The sequence below is a fragment of the Pelophylax lessonae genome, assembly GCF_965119305.1.
Source record: "Pelophylax lessonae genome assembly, chromosome: 2".
Lineage (NCBI taxonomy): Eukaryota > Metazoa > Chordata > Amphibia > Anura > Ranidae > Pelophylax > Pelophylax lessonae.
The window spans coordinates 565278733-565300761 of record NC_138769.1 but is presented as its reverse complement, the minus strand read 5'-3'; positions in this window follow the sequence as shown (position 1 = coordinate 565300761).

Below are 22029 nucleotides of genomic sequence, written 5' to 3'. Positions count from 1 at the left end.
GATCGTAGTAGTGACATCACCGGGAGGCGGGCCGCCGGCCAGAGGCGGGACTTTTGAATGAAGGACACCCGAGGAGGGACGCTGAGCCAGAGGAGGGGGGGGGGGGCACTGCCGAGGGGGACGCTGAGGCAGGGGGGGGGGGGGGAAGCTGAGGCAGCTTACCAATGGTTTTTGTATTATGAAGCATGAGGGGTTAATGTATTGTCACGGCTGGTCACTCATCTATTAGTGACCGACCAGTGGCAGGTAATTAACCCCTTTGTGCTGCATTGGTACAACCAGTATCAGTGTTAATTAACACTGGTTGCACTAATGCAGCACAAAGGGGTTAATTACCTGCCACTGGTCGGTCACTAATAGATGAGTGACCAGCAGTAACAATACATTAACCCCTCATGCTGCATAATACAAATACCATTGGTAATTAAATTAACCTCTTGCCAACCCATCACAGTACATATACTGTGACAGGCTGGCAGCGACAGGTGTACGTCGCTGCCTGTTTTTGGCGTATGCCCCTCTTCTATCCATTTTACATTTTTTTGGGGGGAAAAGTCATTTTCGGTTTTTGGCCAAGGGCATCCTGCATTTTCGATTTCGGCCCAAAATTTTCATTTCGGTGCATCCCTAGGCGCAACCATGCTCGGCAACCACGCCTAACGCGTTTCCGACTACAGTCGATCATCAAGGGGCCTGAGGTGTCTTTTTACTCAGCCATATTTATACATGTTATTCTGTTGTATGAACTTTACGGTCATTTCCAGGATGTTGCCATTTTGGAATAGGTGCAGTACGTCATATCCGGTTCAGCGTCATTTTCACAAAGTCTCCTCCGGACATGATGCAAATAGTCCGGAGCGATCCGCCAATTACTATTCCAAAGGGGCAAACAACCGCTAAGCTGAACCCAGAAATAGAAAATAATATATATAAATGTATATCCATACTAGTACATGTCATACAGTCGTGTAAACATTAAAATCATTTCCAGGATGATGCCATTTTGGAATAAGTACGGCGCGTCATATCCGGTTCGGTGCCATTTTACTGAAGTCTCCTCCGGATATACAGTAAACCCCTCTCCATTGCGGGGGGTTACGTTCCAGGCCCAGCCGCGAAAAGTGAAATTCCGCGAAATAGAAAAACCCTATTAAAATGCATTGTAGGCATGTTTTTTTTACTGTCACTGTACGTGTAGAAGCATTTTAAGGTCTTTAAACACACTTTTAAAACAATAGAAACTCATTTAAACACATAAAAGATACTTAGAGACAGAGCAAGAGCTATGAAAAACACAAAAATCGTTCATTTTTAATGATTTATATAGTAAAATAACATTACAAAAAAAACCCGCAAATTACCGGGACCGCAAAAACTGAACCGCGATGTAGCGGGGGATTACTGTAATGAAACCTTATGTAAACAAACCAGGATGAACAGCCATTCACCATTCCAGAGAGGCAAACATCCACTAATCAGAACCTAAAAATCAAAATTATTATGCATACGTGTATGTCCAAATAGATTAATGTTACTTAAAACAATGTACCATAAGACTCCTCATACTGATCTATCACGGCATATAATCAGTATATAATACTCAAAAGATTCACCATATTGTAACTGTCTAATTTGAACATCTAAATGAATAAATCAAAATAGTAAGCCAGCTATTAATATGAAAATAAAATAAAAATAAAAACAAAAACGTAGATAGCCAATAAAACATAGGTCAATATCAGCAATCAGAATGTCCCCATCTTGTGGTGAATAAGTATATCTACCATGAACCTACCTAGATAAGAGACACACTTGATTGTCACAATTATTCACCACTCAAGGAGACACAATGAATGTTTTAACCTCTTTGATAAAAGGAATTAAAAAGGAATTTCAGAAGGTCAAAGTTCAAAAAATAATAATAGATACTCCTATAAGTGAATTGCACTTTCAACTATTGTCAATGAAGCAGTTTATGTCCCAGTGTACATTATGCCCATAAGGGGAGTAAGACCTGAGTTCATACAACCAGTACATCTTAAGTCTGGAAACCTCCCTAGTTTTATTACAGCCTCTCCATTGGGGTCTAGTTAGAGCAATACCTACAAATTTCAGACATTTTGGATCACGGTTGTGGCACTGTATGTAATGTAAAGATAGACTATGTTTACAGAAGCCAGTTCTTATGCAATATATATGCTCTCTAAGTGGATCCCTTAACCTCTGTTTGCCACAACCGCATTCTAATAGGTACACCACATGCCTAGATTCACAAGTTATAAAAGAATCTACTTTGTAGGTTTTCCCAGTTATTTTAGATGAAAAATGGGTAACTTTCCTTAATCTATTTCGGCCTAGGGTGCATATCATGCATTTGTTACATGGATAGAAACCCTTCAGGTCATTAAACAATGATAGCTGGGTCCTTGGAGGGTCAACCACATTGTGTACCAGTCTATCCCTTAAATTATCTAAATTATTTAATATAAATTAAATCCCTGCCTAACTGCTAGCAATGTCTCTAATTAGACTACACTGCACTGTCTGAAAAACTGCAAATAACTTTGCTCTCCCTGGTTGAAAAACACGATCCTCTCCCTGCCTAAGTAATTGCTAGCAATGTCTCACTGCACTGTCTGAAAAACTGCAAATCACTTTGCTCTCCCTACCTGAAAAACACGATCCTCTCCCTCCCTATACTCACACTGCTAGCAATGTCTCACTGCACTGTCTAACAAACTGCAAAATAACTATTCTCTCCCTGCCTCAAACACTTTTCTCTCTCTGTCTCACCCACACAATCACACTACGGCTGTGCGAGCAGCCTTTATATAGTGTGGGGCGTGTATTTAGCCCCTGAGCCATGATTGGCTAAAGGCAGCTTGCCTTTTGTCCAATCATGGCCCAGATGATTTCATTGGCCAAAGCCTGGAAGTCAGGGTGCATGCTTTGGCCAATCACATAACGTACTGCGCGCGCAGTGCATTATGGGCGCTTGAATTTCTTGTGAAGGAGCACATTTGTTCGTTCTTCGACGAATGATCGAATGACCGATGTTCGAGTCTAACTTAGCTTCGACTCAAACTCAAAGCTCATCCCTAATGGTGACAGCCAAAACAAATGGGGAAGCTGAAAAAGAAAACTGCAAAAAATATATAAATATTATATTATTTATATTACATTATATATTTATTATACTTCATTAACTCTTGTTAGCTAAGAAATGGGTGGGCCAGGGTTTTAATGTTTAATTAAGTTATGCTTTGACACTGTTTGTGAAACGTGGGAATATGTCTATGTATCGTTGTGATGACATGAAGTTGTATCGGGATATTGCTCTTTGGGAATTGTATAAACTGTACGTTGTTTGAAGTTTTTCAATAAACTTTGTTTCTGATTTAAAAAAAAAAAAAAATGTAATAAGTACACTAAATGAGTGAGGAAACCTACTAACTCCAAACCACTAAAAATTAAGAATTCCTGGTCGCTATCTATGCAGATTGATAGATCACCACTCTCCAGACTGACAACCCCCACTACCAACTAATGACACCCCAGACTGCACCCCCTGTTGATACCAAAGACTGAAAGACCCGCACTACAGCCAGCTTGACACCCCCCTACAACAAAACTACTGACACCTAAGACTGACCCCCATCCAACTGAAACACCAGACTGAGCCCCTTCCACTAATACACGTCACCGCCAACTAATGACAACACAGAATGACTCATACAGACTGTGAAATTCTGCATCCCATCTATATTCACCCATCGTAATGCAGTCTGAGAAAATCTGACCCCCACTGACAGACCACAACTCCACACGCGATGACATCCTCCAGGCCGACCGACACCCCACCCCACTACCAGACCCCAACCCCTGGACTACTGCGCCGTTGCTCCCCACTGACCCCCACCCCCCAACTACCGCCCAATCCACTGCCAGCCCCCCCCCCCCACTACTGCTCAGCCACTCCCCACTGACCCCACCCCACCAACTACTGCCCCGCTCCCACTACCAGACCGCCCCCCCCCCCCAACTACTGCTCCACCATTGCTCGCCCCCCCAAACCAACCCCCCAACTACCACCCACCCCACTACCAGACCTCCACCCCACCAGTAATGACCCCTGCCCCCCACTGACAGACCCCCCCATCAAACTAACACCCCCCAACTAACGCACACCCAACTGCCCAACAACAGAATCCAAACCCCTGTGAAATCCCTGGAGATAACCACTAAACAATCAGCATTCAAGTGATTAATTCATCCTGTATGCCCGCTCCTGTCATCCTGTGTGCAGATGGGTATCTCATGAAAGATGGTATCCCCTCCCTCTCCATCCTGTGTGCCAAACGGTATTCCATGAAAGATGGTATCCCCTCCCACTCCTGTGTGCAGATCGGTATCTCATGAAAGATGGTATCCCCTCCCGCTCCTGTCATCCTGTGTGCAGATCGGTATCCCATGAAAGATGGTATCCCCTCCCTCTCCATCCTGTGTGCCAAACGGTATTCCATGAAAGATGGTATCCCCTCCCACTCCTGTGTGCAGATCGGTATCCCATGAAAGATGGTATCCCCTCCCACTCCTGTGTGCAGATTGGTATCCCATGAAAGATGGTATCCCCTCCTGCTCTATCCTGTGTGCAGATCGGTATCCCATTAAAGATGGTATCCCCTCCGCTTCATCCTGTGTGCAGATCAGTATCTCATGAAAGATGGTATCCCCTTCCGCTCCATCCTGTGTGCAGATCGGTATCCCATGAAAGATATCCCCTCCCACTCCTGTGTGCAGATTGGTATCCCATGAAAGATGGTATCCCCTCCCGCTCCATCCTGTGTGAAGATTGGTATCCCACGAAAGATGGTATCCCTCCTGCTCTATCCTGTGTGCAGATCGGTATCCCATTAAAGATGGTATCCCCTCCCGCTCCATCCTGTGTGCAGATCGGTATCCCATGAAAGATAAAATAGTGGGGTGATAAATGCGCTGTCACGTATGTATCCGAGTGGGAGGATTCCTCTAATATGCCGCAGCTCGTTATAAATGAATAAATAAATAAATAATGACTCTGAGATTCGGATTCAATCCGATTCTATATGCAGCCAACTCTAGTATTAATCACTAAATACCAATACAATAAGGAAGACACAATGAGACGGCGCACGACAGAAGAGATCTCAGAAAAGACTCTGACCAAGTCTACCAATGTCAGAATCGCAGCGAGACGTCTTAAGATATAGGAAGATGCTTTAGAAAAAAGGGGGTCTCACTACTTATAATATATAGACAGACCAGATAATTAAATCAGAAGTCAGCAGGTATACGAAACATATATGATCCAACTCTTGCAAACTAATCCGATTCCTTTAAAATCCTTAAAAAATCCCTATATCTGTCTGAGGTGTATGAAGGTGGGAAGTAAATCCTACTTGTAGACAACTTTCATCAGGTCAATCTATAAACAAAGGGAGGTATAAGAAGACATATATAATGCGAATCTTTAAAAACATCCAAATCGGATTCCTTGACACTAATTAAAAATTCTAAAATATGAATTCCCAGTAGAATAAAAAGCCTCCTTTTCTAAAAACGACACATAAAGATAAAATGACCTTGATAATCGCAACAGCCAACTGAATCGCAGTAATAGTTGGCTAATTCACAAATGGTGCATGTGTGACCAAATATATATATATAATATAAATATAAAGTGCTATGATGAATCAATAAATAATATAAAATAATCAAATATCAATAAATATCTAAAAGGTGTATAACAAATACGTGTGTATTCCTGATAAATAATTTAAAGCGCATATATCAATCTGGTGCAGTGATCAAAAATAAATATATATCAATAATTCTATGTGCACTCAACAGTCCATGTGCATAAAAGGTGTGTATATATATATATATATATATATATATATATATATAAACAAATCTTTGTGCAAATGATGATCCGTGTGCGGTGAATACAGTTGGTGCAGTGATAAAAATAAAGTTCATCCGTGCACAATTAATAGGTGACAATTAGTGATTTTCTAAGGCACTATTGTGAATATCCCGCGCTGTGATCCAGAGTGAGCCGTGATAGTATAGGCGCAGTGGCACTTTATATATATATATATATTTATTTGGTCACACATGCACCATTTGTGAATTAGCCAACTATTACTGCGATTCAGTTGGCTGTTGCGATTATCAAGGTCATTTTATCTTTATGTGTCGTTTTTAGAAAAGGAGGCTTTTTATTCTACTGGGAATTAATATTTTAGAATTTTTAATTAGTGTCAAGGAATCGGATTTGGATGTTTTTAAAGATTCGCATTATATATGTCGTCTTATACCTCCTTTGTTTATAGATTGACCTGATGAAAGTTGTCTACAAGTAGGATTTACTTCCCACCTTCATACACCTCAGACAGATATAGGGATTTTTTAAGGATTTTAACGGAATCGGATTAGTTTGCAAGAGTTGGATCATATATGTTTCGTATACCTGCTGACTTCTGATTTAATTATCTGGTCTGTCTATATATTATAAGTAGTGAGACCCCCTTTTTTCTCCAGCATCTTCCTATATCTTAAGACGTCTCGCTGCGATTCTGACATTGGTAGACTTGGTCAGAGTCTTTTCTGAGATCTCTTCTGTCGTGCGCCGACTCATTGTGTCTTCCTTATCCCATGAAAGATATCTCCTCCCGCTCCATCCTGTGTGCAGATCAGTATCTCATGAAAGATGGTATCCCCTCCTGAAAAGCGAAAACCTAAGTTACTTACCGGTGACGGTATTTCGAAGAGCCTTTCAGGACAGCACATTGAGAGAGCGCAGCTCCACCCACTTCAACAGGAAACACTGCAAGATTAAAAGCTCCACCTCTTCCACCATGCCTCAGTTATAGAGTATCCTCCGACATGCTGGAAAACATAATGAAACATAACAACCACCACAGGTTAATATTGTTAATAAAATAACACAAAGATAAAAAAAACCAGGGAGGGTAGTTGCTGCTGTCCTGAAAGGCTCTTAGAAATACCGTCACCGGTAAGTAACTTAGGTTTTCTCCAGTCGCCTTTCAGGACAGCACATTGAGAGGATAAGCGAGTAACTTACACCTAGGGTGGGACTACAGCTTGCAGAACCTTTCTGCCAAAAGCCTGATCCGTGGCTGACAACAGATCCAACCTGTAGTGTCTGAGGAAAGTCGAAAAACTCGACCAGGTAGCTGCTTTGCAAATCTGCTCAGGCGAAGCACCAGCCCCTTCAGCCCATGAGGTTGCCACTGACCTTGTTGAATGTGCCACCACACCTTCTGGAGGTTCTTTCCCCTGGGCCAAGTAAGCTTGTTCAATGGCCCATCTAAGCCATCTTCCTAAAGTACTTTTGGATGCACTTTCACCCTTACGCGGGCCCAAAAATAGCACAAATAAAGCATTAGTTTTCCTGAACTCCTTGGTTACAGAAAGGAAACGAAGAAGACATCTTCTTACATCCAATGTATGAAAGGTCTCCTCTTGCGAGTTAGCAGGCATCGAGGAAAAAGTTGGGAGCACAATTTCCTGGGTACGGTGAAAATTGGATACAACCTTTGGAAGAAAAGCTGGATCTGTACGAAGTACTACTCGATCCGGAAATACTGACATAAAAGGATCCGCAACTGAAAGTGCCTGGATTTCACTAACTCTCCTGGCTGAGGTGATAGCAACTAAAAAGATTGTTTTCAGAACTAAATTCGTTAAAGGAACTTCATCCAAAGGTTCAAACGGAAACTTGGTTAATCGCTGTAACACAATGGACAGGTCCCATCTAGGGAACACCTTGAGTGCTACTGGTCTATTGCGAGCTAATGCCCTAAAAAATCTTATAATTAAAGTCTCTTGAGATAAGGTTCTCTCAAAGAAAACTGAAAGTGCCGCTACTTGGGTTTTAAGAGTGCTGGCTGCCAATCCCATCTCCATTGCCTCATGGAGAAATTCCAGCACTGAAATTAAATTCAAAAGTTCAAACTTTTTCGTGGAACACCATGAATTATACTTTTTCCAAATCTTCATGTAAATGTCCCTGGTAACCTTCTTCCTGCTGGAGAGAAGGGTGGTAATGAGTTTCTCAGAAAGACCCCGGGATTTTAAGAGGTCTTCCTCAGAAACCACGCCAGCAACTGAAGTTGATCTGATTCCGGATGATACAGGGTCCCCTGAAACAGAAGATCTCTTCTGGACGGAAGCTTCCACTGTGATTTTGAAGCCAGATTCAGCAACAGGGCAAACCAAGGCCTTTTTGGCAAGAAGGGCGTGATCAAAATTAGATCTGTGGATTCTTCCTTGAATTTCCTGAGAACCAGAGGTATTAACTGGAAAGGAGGGAATGCATAACACAGAGGGAAGTCCCACTGATGAGCTAGAGCATCCAGCCCCCAAGCCTGATCCTCCCTGTGGAGGGAAAAGAATCTCGCAACCTTGGTGTTTTGTTGGTTGGCGAACAGATCTACCTGGGGAAACCCCCAAGCTTCTGTAATCATCGTGAAAACCTCCTGATTCAGACTCCATTCTGCCTCTAATACTCTCCTTCTGCTTAGCAGGTCTGCTAGGAGATTCTGTGACCCCTTTCGGTGGATTGCTGTTAGGGAGGCCACATTTTGTTCCGCCCAGGAAAGCAGCTGCATCGCCAAAACTGAGAGAGTTCTGCTTCTTGTTCCTCCTTGTTTTGTAACGTAAGTCACTGCTGTTATGTTGTCCGAAAGGATCTGTACATGCTGACCCTTGATTATTTCCTGAAACTCCTGAAGACCCAGAAATATAGCCTTCAACTCTCTCCAGTTGGATGACCTTTTGGATTCCAGTTTGGACCAGGTCCCCTGTACTGTCCGACCATCTAGATGGGCTCCCCATCCCCAGGCGCTGGCGTCTGTGGTCAGACGTTTGTTCCGGGGGAAGGACCACATCAGACCCTTCTCCAGATTCCTGGTATCTCTCCACCACCAAAGAGCTCTTTTTGTTTTTTCGGAAATTTTGATGGATTTTTCCAGAGGTTCCAGATGTGACCAACTTTGTAGTATATTTCTCTGAAAGAGACGGGAATGGAACTTCGCCCACTGAACCGCTGGAATGGAAGCGGTGAGTAGACCCAGAGCTGCCATAGCGGATCGGACTGACACCTGGATATTGGTCTGCATGTGAGCGACTGCAGCCTGTACCTTTAAGATCTTCTCTTGAGGTAGAAAAACCCTTTGAAGAACCGAGTCTAAAGTGTACCCCAAAAACATTATCCTTTGGGAAGGAACTAGATTGGACTTCTCTAGATTTAGCAGCCACCCCAATCTCTCTAGATGGAATCTTGTTTCTTGAATGTGCAACAGGCACTGACTGTTGGAATCTGCAAAAATCAGGAGATCGTCCAAGTATGGAACGATGGAGATCCCCCTCAGTCTCAGAGGCTGTAGGGCTTCTGCCAACACCTTGGTGAATATCCTTGGAGAGGAGGAAAGACCGAAGGGAAGGGCCCTGAACTGAAGATGCCAGACCGAATCTCCTAGATTGATCGCCAATCTCAGGAATTTCTGATAGGACAGATTTATCGGGACATGTAGATACGCGTCCCTTAAATCCACCAGAGCCATGAAGCAACCTGGGGACAGAAGTTTGGTTACAGAATAAATGGTATCCATCCTGAAATGCTTGTATCTGATTGATTTGTTCAAGATCTTCAGATTTAAAATCAACCGATACTTGCCCGAAGGTTTTTTCACCAGAAAAACGTGTGAATAGAACCCCTGACCTTCCTGACCCCTGGGAACTTGGGTGATTACCTCTTGAGAAATGAACTCTTTTAACAGAGATATCATTGCAGAGGCCTGTTCCCGATCTCTTGGAAGTGGAGTCATCCAAAACCTGCTTGGAGGGGTTCTTGAAAATTCGAGACTGTACCCCTGAGCCACAATGATCTTTACGAAAAGGCTTGAGGATACTTTTCCCACTGTGGGAGAAATTTTAACAATCTCCCCCCCACCGGGAGGGGAATGTCACTTGGTTTTTGTAGACTGTTCAGGTGGTTTAAACAGTATACCACCCCTTCCTCTTCCTCTCTGTGAGGACAACTTTGTTCTCTGATTCAGATCTCTTTTCTGGGTTTGCTGAAAAGGACGAACATTTTTCTTTGGTGGTGGTTTCTTCTTGGAAGGAAAGGCCTTTTTCTTATCCGCCGTCCTATCCAGGATAGTTTCCAAATCCGGACCAAAGAGCAGGTCTCCTGAAAACGGTAAACCACAGAGTCTGGCCTTAGAGGCCGAGTCACCCGTCCAAGTTTTCAACCAAATCGCACGTTTTGCTGAATTCACCAGAGCCGACGACCTTGCTGCCATTCTAATTGATTCAGCTGAGGCATCAGCCATGTATTTGACGGCCTTAATGAGCAGTGGAAAGGAATCAAGAAGGTCTTTCCTAGCCGTTCCAGCCTCCACATGCCCCCTGAGCTGATCTAAGCATTCTAAGTTTCTGGCTACCACTGTGGAAGCCATGGCCGGTCTAAGGCTGGATGTAGAGGAATCCCAGGCCTTTTTCAGGAGGGAGTCTGCCCTTTTATCCATAGCATCCTTCAAAATCCCCATGTCTTCAAACGCCAGATCTGTTCGGCGTAAAACCTGTGAAAAAGCCGCATCCAACTTAGGTTTTTTATTCCAGGGATGTGCTACATCATCCTCAAAAGGAAATCTTCTCTTTAGGGATTTGGAGAAAAAGGGGGCCCTCTCAGGGTCCTTCCATTCACATAAGTCATAAGCTTCAGCTGACTTAGAGGTGGATGCTTGAGAAATTGCCCATACATTTTGTTCTGTCTGGGAATCTGTCTGGGAGGCTGATCCCCTAGCTAATAGGGAATTTAAAGTATCCTTACGCTCCTGTACAGATGAAAACAGATCACTATTCTGTTGGGCTGTTTCTTCCTTTAACAGATCAGCTATACATGATCTGCAAAGTGGCTTAGGCCAGGTATCCTTAAGAGGATTCTTGCAAGAAGGACACTTCCTTGAAGATGCTGAAGCCCTGGCTTTAACTGTGGCTTTAACCTAAGAAAAAACACACCAGAAACCACCTATCAGATAACTAACTTAGTTGCTGATTAAAAAACAAACAGCCCCCCAGACAATACATACAATCCTGCAAGCCTAAGGACATACACCTCCGACTGCAGGGCAGGCTCCCAAGGAGGAACAACCAAACAACCTATAGGCCCAATAGTAAAGAAAAGAAGCACCCCTGTACCTCTCTTACCTGGGCTGGGCCGGTGCTGACGGCGCCTGTTTCCACCAACGCTGCGGCTCTGTCCTCCATCGCAGAGCCTGCAGCAAGCTGGGCAGATCCTCCCCGCATGTATTTGAATTTAAATGTCCGCTTCCCGCGTCCCCCTGTGGAGACCGGAAGCGGAAGCACCGACCCTTGACCTGCTGCCTCCTTCTGCGCTGTTAGTGGCTGGAACCGAAGCCACCACGCCCCCGCCCGAAGTCCCGCCTACCGATGCTGCCGTCCCCCAACAGCCGGGACCAGGGACCGATATGCGGAAGAGAAACATCCGCCCGAGCTGCCTACCAGCCCCACCAGCGGACCCCGGCCCACAGGCGAGACCCTCCGGCGAAGCTCTGCTCCCCTGAGCTCGAAAAGGCGGCTGCTCCGTAACAACCCCTTTGTCCTCAGGGAGGGGTGCTGGGATGGTCTCCGCAAAACATGAAAAACGGGGTAAGCCCACCCTACTCCACCTGGAGAGAGCACAGCCCCACACACTGGTTCCATGCAGTGTCTCCTCATGGAGGAGGAAACACAAAAACTGAGGCATGGTGGAAGAGGTGGAGCTTTTAATCTTGCAGTGTTTCATGTTGAAGTGGGTGGAGCTGCGCTCTCTCAATGTGCTGTCCTGAAAGGCGACTGGAGAAAACTGATTGCGTACCGGAGTGTATACGCTGCCAGTGTTCTGTAAAAAAAGCAACTCATCGAAAATCTCCAATTATTGCTGCTGAAGGGTCATCGGAAGTGACGGGCGTAGTTGGAGATTTTGAGGAGTTGGTAGTTTTCAGCAAAACACTGGCACATGCGCATTAGCTATACTGCCATCTTATGACAGTCAGAAGGCAGAACAGTGGTGATGCAGGGTGGGGAGAGACCATGATGTCATCTCTCCGCTTGCCTACTGCACCTCTTTCAGTGCAGACTTTGCTGCCCTAGTGCAAATAGGGCATGGATTGGTACTGGAACTAATGTCCCCTGCCCCCCAATGACAGACCCACACCTTCCCCAACTACAACTCCCCCATTCCCCACCAACAGACCTATATCCCCCTAAATAGGGACCGCCCCCTCACCCATTACCAGACTCCCTTCCCCCACTCCGCACTAACAGACCCCCGCCCCACCACTAATGACCCCTGCCATCCACTGACAGACCACCAACTACCGCCACCCCCACACCACACTACAAGACCCCCACCAACTAATGCCCATCCCCCACTAACAATTCCCCCCCCCCAACAGACCTCCACCCCACCAGTAATGAACCCATGCCCCCCACTGACAGACCACCATCCAGCAATTAACGCCCATCCCACTACCGAATTGCCCCAATTAACGCACACCCCACTGCAACCCCCCCATCATTTGATTGATTCATCCTGTGGGCCCGCTCTGTCCTCTGTGCCATACTGTGGGCCTGCTCCTTCCTCTGTGCCATCCTGTGGCTCCGCTCTGTCCTCTGTGCTATCCTGTGGCTCCGCTCCGTCCTCTGTGGCATCTTGTGGCTCTGCTCTGTCCTCTGTGGCATCCTGTGGCTTCGCTCCATCATGTAAGTGGTTATTTCTATGAAGCTGTCTCAGCTCGGTGCTCAGCTTGTTTTGGCTGAAACCGGCGCGTATACATTTGCGGGATGGGATACCATATTTCATAGGACACTGATCTGCATGCTACACCGGTATGGCCGATGGTTAGGCAGGAAGCAGAGTCAGGGCGAGATAGCCCCCACTCTGCTCTATGCCCTTGGAGGACCAAAGCGATGTGCGATGTTACTTCCGCCTCTCGGGCATAAACAAGGGATTTTTTTTCCTTTAACCACTTAAGCCCCGGAAGATTTTACCCCCTTCCTGACCAGGGCCTATTCTGCGATTCGGCAATGCGTGACTTTAACGGACAATTGCGCGGTCGTGCGACGCTGTACCCAAATGAAATTGACGTCCTTTTTTCCCACAAACAGAGCTTTCTTTTGGTGGTATTTGATCACCTGTGCGATTTTTTGATCATGCGCTATAAACAAAAAAAAAGCGACAATTTTGCAAAAATAACAATATTTTTCACATTTTTTTATATGAAATTCCCCCAAAAAAATGTAAAAATCTAAATTTTTTAACATTTTAGGCAAATTTGTTTTCTGCTACATATGTTTGGTAAAAAAAAAAAAAAGAAAAAAAAAAAAAAAAAAATCGCAAGAAGCGTATTTTGATTGGTTTGCGCAAAAGTTATTGCGTTTACTAACTACGGGAAAGATTTATGTAATTTTATTGTTTTTTTTTTTTAACGGGTAATGGCGGCGATCTGCGATTTTTTTGCGGGACTGCGACATTGCGGCGGACAGATCGGACCCTTGACTGACATTTTTTACACTTTTGGAGGTACCAGTGACATTACTACAGTAATCAGTGCTATACATATGCACTGTTACTGTAAAAATGACACTGGCAGGGAAGGGGTTAACTTTATTGGAGAAGGAGGGGTTAAGTGTGTCCCTAGGGGTGCGCTTCTAACTGTGATTGGATGTGGCTTTTCATGTAACAGCAGAGATCTACAGTCCTACATAGCAGGACCGTATGATCTCTGCTGTTACACAAGGGAGATTGACAGGCGGCTTTGTTTACATTAGCCGTCTGCCTTTCTCCCGGTGTAACCGACGATCGCGAGTGAGTGGTGGACATCGAGTCCGCCGCTCACACGCGCGGGGGGGGGGGAGGGGGTCCGTGAGCAAGCGGGAGTGCGCCTCTGGCGGCGCGCGCTCGCTCCCTAGAGCCTCACAGGCTAGCGACGTAGTACTACGTCACTTTGCCTGTGAGGGGCTGACTGCCGACGTAGATAGTCGTTAGGCAGTCGGCAAGTGGTTAAAGGAAAAATGTTTTGTTCTTTTTTTTTTTTTGCTTTTAAAGGTAAATGAGAGATCTGGGTTTTTTGACCCCAGAGCTCTCAATAAAGAAGACCTGCCATGCCTTATTTCTTTTACAACGGATGTTTAAATTCCTTGCAATAAGAATAAAAGTGATGAAAAAATAAGTAAAAATTTAAAGGGACAGTGTAAAAGAAAAAAGAAAAAAAATTAAAGTGCCCCATCCCTTTCAAGCTCACACGCAGAAGCCACCACATACTTAAGTTGCTCCTTTATATGTGAATGGTGTTCAAACCACACATGGGAGGTATCGCCATGATCGTTAGGGCAAGAGCAATATTTCTAGCACAAGACCACCTCTGTAACTCTAAACAGGCAACCTGTAAAACATTTTTAAAGCGTTGTCTATGGAGAATTTTAACCTCCCTGGCGGTATTACCGAGTGTGGCTCGGGGTTACCTTTCAGTACCAAAAGCGGTAACCCCGAGCCACACTCGGGATTACCCCAGAAGCACACTCCCCTTCTCTGCGATCCCCCTCCGCGAACCCCCGCCGTCCTCACACTCTCTCCCTGCTGTGTGCTCGGCAGATGCCGGCACTTGCCTTCCAAATCCATTCCCTGCGAGTGTTGCGACGCAGGGGGGTGGAACCGGCGGCAAATTCAAAAATATAAATACACTAAATGACATGATACAAAGCTGTGATCCTAACAGATTACAATGTATCATGCCATTTCACCACAGAATTTCACCTGGTGGCTTTTCCAGTGCCCTGCCTGTGCTTTTCCAGTGCTTTGTGCCTGGAAAATAGAGAACGACTGTGGTGTGCAAAAAGCGTTTTTTTGCACAAAAGCGCTTTCAGACGAACTGGAAAACAGCAACAGCGAAACGGAGTAATTTGAAGAACTGAGCGATAGCGATTCATGGGAAAATTCGTCAACAGGTACGGAAAGTGACAACAGCGATGATTCTGATGTGCCAGAAAGAGACATCAGAATCGTCGCTGTCGTCACTTTCCGTACCTGATGACAAATTTTTCAACGAATCGCTATCACTCAGTTCTTCAAGTAACTCAGTTTCGCTGTCGATGTTTTCCAGTTCGTCTAAAAGCACTTTTGCGCAAAAAGAACGCTTTTTGGATGCCATGGTCGTTCTCCATTTTCCAGGCACAAAGCACTGGAAAAGCACAGGCAGGGCACTGGAAAAGTCACCAGGTGCAATCCTGTGGTGAAATGGCATGATGCAGTGTAATCCGTTAGGATCACAACTTTGTATCATGTCATTTGGTTTATTTAAATTTTTGAAATTACCGCCGGTTTCACCCCCCTGCGTCGCAACGCTCGCAGGGAAGGGAACCGGAAGACAGGTGACGGCATCGGCTGGGAGGACAACGGAAGGATGGCTGAAGGACAGCGGGGGGATCTCAGGGGAGGGTGAGTATTTAAATATAAAACAATAGATTTCCATGCAAAACAATGTACCGCTTTTAGCACAGAAATCCTGACATAATCAGACCGCCAGGAAGGTTAAGTCCCGTAGTTTGTTGCCATTTCACGAGCGTGCGCAATTTTAAAGCGTAACATGTTAGATGTCTATTTACTCGGCGTAACATCATCTTTCACATTATACAAAAACAATTGGGCTAACTTTATTATTTAATTATTTTTTATTCATTAACCACTTCCCGCAAACCGAAGTACCTGTACGTCAGTTTGAGTAAGTGGTTGTACTGGAGTGATGCCTGCAGCTAGAGGCATCACCCCGGTACGGTTGTTTAGACTGAGCCAGCGGTTGGCTTTCCTATGATAACAACTGATAAGGCTTAGCAGCTGCTTGGCCGTTATCACATAGAGCGGGAGGGGACCCCCCTTTCAACACTCCGCCCAGGTTACCTGTCCCACCGGGAGACCGGAGCAACCAGTCGGCATGTCTGTTGGCTACCTGGAGTCCCAAACAAAGCTGGATTCGGCTTAGATCGGGTCTAGGATGTAGTAACCTGGAAGTGACGTCACTTCCAGTTTACTCGGTTGCCAATTGTGCAGATTTAAAAAAAAAATATCAAAGGCAGATTTTGGCGTTTTGAATATTTTTAAGTACATAGGAGGGATTTGGGGTCTTTTAGACCCCAGATCCCTCCATAAAGAGTACCTGTTACTACCTATCAGACCCCTTTCACACTTGTGCAACCTAAAAGTCACACGATTTTGCCGCGATTTTGACTGGACTTGAAGCAATGCCTATGTCTATGGACCTCAAAACACAAAGTCGGACCAAAGTAGTGCACTTTGAAGTTGTTGCAACTTGAAGTCGCACAGATATGAATGGTACTCATTGGAAATCATGGAGTATGACTTGTCATGTGACTTTGCAATCCCAAATCGTAAGACAAGTCGCACAAGTGTGAAAGAGGCCTAACTGTCACAAGGGATGTTTACATTCCTTGTGACAGCAATAAAAAGGATCAGATTTTATTTATTTATTTTTTTTTTTGAAGGGACAGTGAAAAACACAAAAAAAAATGAATAAAATAAAAAAAAAAAATGTAAAATTGCCCCTGTCCCGGCGTGCTCGCACACCAAAGACAATGCATATGTAAGTCACGCCGTAAATGTAAACAGTGTTCAAATCCCAAATGTGAGGTATCACCGCGATCATCAGAGTGAGAGCAATAATTTTAGCAAAAGACCTCCTCTGTAACTAAAAACTGGTAACTGTTAAAAATGTTTAAAGCATCGCCTATCGAGATTTTTAGGTACCGTAGTTTGTTGCCATTCCACGAGTTTGCGCAATTTTAAACCGTAACATGTTAGGTATCTATTTACTCAACGTGTCCTCATCTTTCACAATATACAAAAAAATTGGGCTAACTCTATGGTTTAGTTTTTTTAAATTCAGTAAAGTGTATTTTTTCCCCAAAAAATTGCATTTGAAAGACCACTGCTCAAATACCGTGTGACATAAAATATTGCAACAACAGCCATTTTATTCTCTAGGGCAGGTATCCTCAAACTACGGCCCTGCAGCTGTTGCGGAACTACACATTCCATGAGGCATTGTAAAACTCTGACATTCACAGACATGACTAGGCATGATGGGAATTGTAGTTCCTGAACAACTGGAGGGCCATAGTTTGAATACCCCTGCTCTAGGGTCTCTGCTAAGATATATATATATATATATATATATATATATATATATATATATGTTTGGGGGTTCTAAGTGATTTTCCAGCAAAAAAAATAAATTGATTTTTGACTTACTGTAAAATCAATTTCTCTGATGGTCATTGACGGACACAGCTCCTGATATTCTTAACCATTAGGTTATACTGCTGCCTACAGGAGTATGACACTAGGCAGAAAAAAAGTATGGCTACGCCTATAGGCAATCGCAGGGGATATACTCCCTCTCTCTGCTATAGGTACTCAGTTTTGTTACAAGCAGTGTCAGAGAAAATACAACTCCACAGAGGGGTGGGTGCCGTGTCCGTCAATGAACATCAGAGAAATGGATTTTACGGTAAGTCAAAAATCCCATTTTCTCTTTCGTTTATTGATGGACACAGCTTCCTATATTCTTAACCATTGGGACGTCCCAAAGCAGTGTTAAACATGGGGGTGGGAACAGTAAAATTCCCAAGGCTAAAAACAGTCCCCAACCAGGCAACAGGGGCTCAACCAAAACAACTGAACCCCACCTGAAAAAAAACAACAAAAAAACAATACACCCTCAAAGAGGACCAAGTCCTCTAAACAGCAGCCGGCAAAACCTTGCGTCCAAAATAGGCATCTGCAGATGCCAACACATCCACTTCATAGAATATTGTGAAAGTGTCAGGTACACCCTAATTGCCCGAACCACATGCAAGGCATGCAAGGAAATTTCCTTCGGAATTTTTGGCCTGGGACACAGGGAAGGCAACACAATATCTTCATTCAAATGGAAATCAGAGACAACCTTTGGAAAGAATGACGGACAGGGGTGAAGAACCACTTTATCTCTGTGAACCACCAAGTAAGGTCAACGACAGGATAACGCCACCAGTCAACACAATGTCTTCATTCCCACTTTCTGAGACAGCATAAACAAGAGAATCTCCTGAAGAATTCTAAAGATAAACTTCTGGAGGACCAAAAGCACCAAATTGAGGACCCAAGGTGGCAACGGAGACCGCACTGGAGAAACCAAATGGCTAACACCCTGAAAAAAGGTACGCAGCAGGGTGGCCAAGGGTCGTTGAAAGAAGACTACCAAAAGTTGACACCTGACCTTTGATGGTACTCAAGGCCAATTCTGTTCAAGCCCCCGTGAAGGAAATTCAAGATCCGTGCCACTGAGAAGGAGCGAGGATGAACCCCAAGGGTCTCACACCACGCGATGTACGCCTTCAATGTACGATGGTAGATCTTCCTAGAAGTTGATTTCCTAGCTTTTTAACAGCGTTGGAATCACAGATTTAGACAAACCCCTATCCTTCAGTACCTGGCTTTCAACAGTCAAGCCATCAAAGCCAGTGACTGTAAAGCAGGGTGGAAGATTGGCCCTTGGGACAACAGATCCTCCATGAAAAGAAGCTTCCAAGGAACATCGGTGATCAGCAGCACCAGATCGGTGTACCAAGCCCGGCGAGGCCAGTCTGAGGCCACTAAGATGACCAGAATACCTTCTGCCTCCATCCTGCGTAGAAGTCATGGCAGAAGCTTGAGAGGAGGGAAGGCGTAAATCAGACGATACCAAGGGGGGTCACCAGCACGCCTGTTGCATCCGCCAGAAGGATCCCGTGACTGTGCCATGAACCTCTGCATCTTTCTGTTGAACCGAAACGCCAACAGATCCACCCCGGAGGTACCCCACCAGAGACACAACTGATGAAACACCTCTGGATGAAGAGACTATTCCCCCTGATCCAATGCCTGCCGACTAAGGTAATCCACCTACCAGTTTTCCACTCCGGGAATGTGTACGGCAGAAAGGGCTGGAACGAACATTCTGCCCACCTGAGAATGCCAGGTACCTCCAGAGCCGCCGAGACACTTCTTGTGCCCCCTTGGTGATTGACATAAGCCACGACTGTGTCATTGTCTGATTGAATACGCACTAGACATCCTTGGAGATGATCCATCCAATGTTCCAGGCACAGTCTGATCGGTCGGAGCTCCAGGATAATGATCGGTAGTCTGGACTCTTGCATGGTTCAGACACCCTGAGCAGAATTTCTGTAGAGAACGCCTACCCAATCCGACAGGCTGGCATCCGTGGTGACCACCGACCAATACATGGGAGGATAGATTTGCCCTGGCAGAGTGCCGGAGAATGAAGCCACCAGATCAGGGACCCTTTTTCACACCGGCTCGGCTGGATTTGGTTGTCCAGAGACTGCGGAATCTTGTCCCATTTCATCAGAATCTCCCTGCAGGGACCTCCTATGGAACTGTGCAAACAGGACCGCCTCAAAAGGTAGACACCATCAGGCCCAGCACTCGCACGCAATTCCAGAGGAATGACCATCTGCTGTACAGCAGGAGGCAAAGTACAGCCTGCAGTTTCTGGAGTTTGTCCAGAGGAAGGAGTACTCTGGCTAGGGCTGAGTCCAGAGTCAGACCTAGATAGTCTAGTTTCATGGAAGGAAACAAGGCAGACTTCTGAAGATTCAGAATCCAGCCGAACTTCCTCACACAGTCTGTATGGAGATCTTGAGGTTTTCCACCAGTGCAGTAGGAGACTCTGCTCTCAGATGAAGGTCATCTAAGTAACCAAGGACCTCGATCCCCCAGTCACATAACAATGCTAGCACCGGGGTCAACAATTTCGTGAAAACCTGAAGAGCGGAGGTGAGACCAAGGGGTAACGCCGCAAACTGATAATGCTCCTCTCCCACAGCAAAGCGGAGGAAGTGCTGGTGACTGACACATATTGAAATGTGAAGGTAAGCGTCCTTGATGTCGATGGAGGCAATAACCTTCTGCACCTGCACAAGCAGTTCAGCACCTGGAGGCCCAGAATTGGACGCACCTTGCCTTCCCTTCTGGGGACTGTAAACAGGTTTAAGAAAAAACCCTGAAAATGTTTCGAAATTGGAGCCGGGACAATCACCCCTTGAAGTAAAAGCTCTTGCACCGCCCCAAAGAGAGCCTGTAAGCGGACCGGGGACAGTCCAGTTGCACGTTGTAAGGAAAGAACCTTTCCAGAGGGTAGGAACGAAACTTGATTTTGTAGCCTGACCGTATGACTTTGTGGACCCACTTGTCTTGTACCGGGAAAGTCCACGGGTCCTGGAACCAGCGAAGACCTCCCCCACCCCAGATATGGGTGAGGGCACACCTTTAAGCTGAACGGGCCTTGTCCTCAGGTCTGAAGAAGCCCGCTCTTGACTTGCCAGACCAAGTTCGCTTGGATCCTCCAGAGGAGGCCCTGAAGGGCATCGATCTCTTGTCAGTTGACCCTGAGGGATGAAAAAAAAAAAAACTTCTTCTGAGCCGAGAAGGAGGGCCCACATCTACAAAGAGGGTCCTTGCCCTTAGTAACCTGTGGAAGAAGGGTACGCTTCCCCCCTGTGAGACCTTTAATGATGTCATCCAGGGTAGCACCAAACAGACAATCTCCTTAGACGGGAAGATCAGTCAAGGTCTTTTTAGAAGTCTGGTCCACAGACCCGCATTAGAGACAAAAGACATGCCAAAGAATCACTGTAGAAACAGAGAGCCGAGCCACTAGGGGAGCCGCATACAAAGAGGCATCACAGATAAACTGCAGCCTCTGGACCAGCTGGCCGGCCAGCTTAGCAAATGCAGGAGGGGGCTGCTCCCCCTCCAGGTAATGGCGAAACAGCTTAGCCAATTTAACTCAGTGTCTGCGACACCAAGGCAATGGTGAATATTGGCCTCAGTGCCGAACCAACCAGGGTGTACATATTGCGGACCACAGCCTCCACCTTCCTGTCAGCCGGGTCCTTAAAGGCCAGGGACTCTTCAACCAGAATTATGGTTACCTTGTTTAATCTGGAAACCAGAGGGTCCACCACTGGTGAAACAGTCCACTTCTTAAGAAGGGACTCCTTACAGGGGTATCGCCTAGCAAAGCGCTTAGGGACCCCAAGGGGATGCTTTGGTCGTCCCCACTCTGTATTGACAATTCTGTCAAAATAGGAGGGGAAAGGCTACACATTGGTGCTCTAGATGGCTTGTGAGTGCCAAAGGGGACCTGCACCTCCGTTGCAGCGGTGTCCTCTATCTTTAGGGTCTCACGCACAGATACAATTAGTGCGACCCCAAGCGCATTTTTGTGTGTGGTTGTAGGAGAGGATTCCTCCTCACTATTCGAGGATTCAGGGCGTGTGTTCGCAGACACAAGCAGGTTGACCCACGTCAGCGGCGGTCAAATCAGATTAAGGATCTGAGGGGACAGATGAGGCAGGGGGCGCTTTTTTTGCCGACCCGTCACCCAAAAGCTAACTATACCCAGAACACAAAGAACTCCAGGACCGCCGTCAGTGGTCTGAAATGGAGGGCCCTGCCGCCTCAGAGAGGGGGTCAGGTGGGGAGATGTGCTCTAAAAAAGACTCCATGAGTCACCAGGGGGACCCCACAAAAAAGCGTACAACACTACAAAGGGACAACCCAACCCCTCTGGCAGCACACCCGGTTGCCAGTCACAGAGCCCCAATCAATCCTCAGAAAGGGAGAGGACCCCACCAGACTCACCACCCCACAGAAACCAGGCACTGTAGCCACAAGGAGAATCTGTACTGCATGTACGGCGATTAGGAAAGGAAAGGATCCAGGAGTCAGCACCAGGGGGATGAGGAAGGGGCTCCCACCGTCGAAAATAGCCACCCATAGGGCTCCACTGTCATGGCCGCCGCTGTTTTCTATAGCAGACCACCGCAAAATGGCCA